The 2,352-nt window shown below is 41.2% G+C and overlaps 1 non-coding gene across 1 annotated transcript; it reads left to right on the forward strand.

The window, feature by feature from the left end:
• Window positions 1-1,883: 1,883 nt before the first annotated feature.
• Window positions 1,884-1,999, forward strand: LOC136135776 (U5 spliceosomal RNA). Its single transcript, XR_010656619.1, has one exon. It is a non-coding gene; the product is annotated as a U5 spliceosomal RNA (small nuclear RNA).
• Window positions 2,000-2,352: the final 353 nt, after the last annotated feature.

Consider the following 2,352-nt stretch of genomic DNA (forward strand, 5'->3'; position numbering starts at 1 on the left):
GTGACTTTCTAGAACACACAACACACCTCAGAACTGTCCCTCTGAGGGAGGATGCAGCTGGGGAGTTCATCAGCTAACTCCATCCCTCATTGTCAAGGGTGATTCTGGGGCTATGACCCTGCAGTGAAGACTTCCAGCCTGTCCCATGCCTAGGAGAAGCAGCCTTGCAGGACCAGATGCACTCAGGCTTAGAGCGCATATACTAGAGCCATCTGCAAGTGACCTCCTGGCTTGGGCAAAGGAATATGAGCCGGGCAGGGACATAGGTGACTACAGGGATACAACGCAAGTCTTAGAGTACTTTGACTCTCTTGTGCATCCAGAAAGAACCAAAGCCAAATGAACTCAGCCAAGAACATCTCCTGAATTATCTTCTGGAGAAGGATACGGTGTGATCTTTCCTGGTAACTCAACCCAAAGCTTATCAAACTCTACAACATCCTTACATAATATCAAAATTCCCTTTTGGTGAGTCTTTTCTTCTACATTTCTTTTCAACAGGGAGAGAGAGTAAGGTTGACAATATATTTTATTCGGTAAGACACAAAGAGAAGCCATGATATTGCTTCAGAGCCTGCTAGGTATGTGGAAAAGAAAATGTTCTCTGAGATGAAATGCTCTACTGTGAAAATGTGATAACCTATTTGAAAATGACTATCTTCAAACAGGTTGATTCCTCTGCCCAGGAGTAGTGCCACAAATATGCTTTCTGGGTCATAGTTTCGGAAAAAGTAAAGTTTGCAGTAACTATTGTCAAGTTGACAAGTTTATGCTTGAAAGATATAATGCACACCTGAGCCCCCCAAGGCAAGTCTCAAGTCAAGTTCTTTAACTTCATCAAATACCCTCCCTTTGCTCCCCTTCATCCCTCCAGGCAGGGCTTTCATTTCATCATATTACCCTTCTTCCCGAAGGAAAGAAATCCAAAATCAATTTATAAAAGCAAAAACTTTCATCCACCATCCATTTCTAAAGAAAGAAAGAATACTGAAGCAAAACACACTTATCACAATCACTCTCTTGGATTTCTAAAGCCAAACCCTCTAAATGTGGAAATGATATAGTCAGTGACGAGGACATGGTAGATTCTGGCTTTTATTTAGAAGGTCGGTTAAGCCCATTTCCAAATAGGCATCTTGGTGTCTTTATATGCAGAGGGCTTGTTTTCTCTATATTTGGGCAAAGCCCTTTGGAGTAACTGAAAACCACCACCTCTGAGGATGAACTGTGATGTAGACCAGAGAAATCTTAGTTGAGGTAACTGAGGCCAGAGATCCACAATGAAACTGTACTGTACTGCTTCATTTTTCAAACTTACACATTTTCCTAAACCCTTTTCGGTGGGTGATTTATGTTCAGTTGATTTTGCTACAGGCCTGGAATGTTTACACAAAGGCTTAATAGACATTTACTTTGGAAGTTACATTGTGAGATAGAATCAAGAAATTGGCCCATTGCCGGAGTCAGAATGGGAGGCCACCTGGAAGTTAATGATCACTTTGTAAAGACCAGAGGCATGTAACAGAAGGTTCCAGAAGAGTGAAGACTTCATGTAATAACCACATTGCACTCAGACATACACCACTGGAATGACTGAGGAGAAACCCAAGTTCCATAGAGGCATCCACAGATAGAAATATCCAGGATTACAATCACTGGACACCTTAATACTTTAATATCATATTTTGTAATGCATCTTACAGTTTATATATGCTTTTATGTAACATCTAAATTAATGCTCTCCAAAAGATACCGTAACCCCAAATGCCAAATAGTCTGCCTTAAGTATTTGATTCATGCAGAATTTACCTTTGAGGCACATAAAAAAGAATTATGGCCCTCACTTTACAGATGTGGAAACTGAGATTCAGAAAGCCACTTGCATACTCTGGTTTCTCTTCAGTTCGTATAACTCTTTCACCTTTTACTAAAGATTTCCGTGGAGAGAAACAATTCTGAGTCTTTACCCACTCTTTTGAGGCCTTGCTCTTGCAAGGCTTACAAATGTGTACGAAAAGCAGACAGTCGTTTACCTCATTAAGGCGCCTTGCTGTTGCTAATTTCCTCCACTCACTTGAAGTGCTTATCTTCAGAATACCTAATCTTTCATACGTGCATTCTCACTTTATGATCTTTGTTCTTTTCCCCTGGTGTTTTTTCCTCTTGTCCTGCCTTGGCATCCTGGAATTCCCTGGCTGTCCAGTGCTTTCACTGCCGTGGCCTGGGTTCAATCCCTGGTTGGGGACTAAAATCCTACAAGTCATGCAGTGCAGCCAAAAAATAAAGAAAGCCACTTTCTCTAGATTACAAGATGTCTAACTGGTAAAAATCACAGTCCCTTAGTAACATCAC

Source organism: Phocoena phocoena, chromosome 15, assembly GCF_963924675.1.
Source record: "Phocoena phocoena chromosome 15, mPhoPho1.1, whole genome shotgun sequence".
NCBI lineage: Eukaryota > Metazoa > Chordata > Mammalia > Artiodactyla > Phocoenidae > Phocoena > Phocoena phocoena.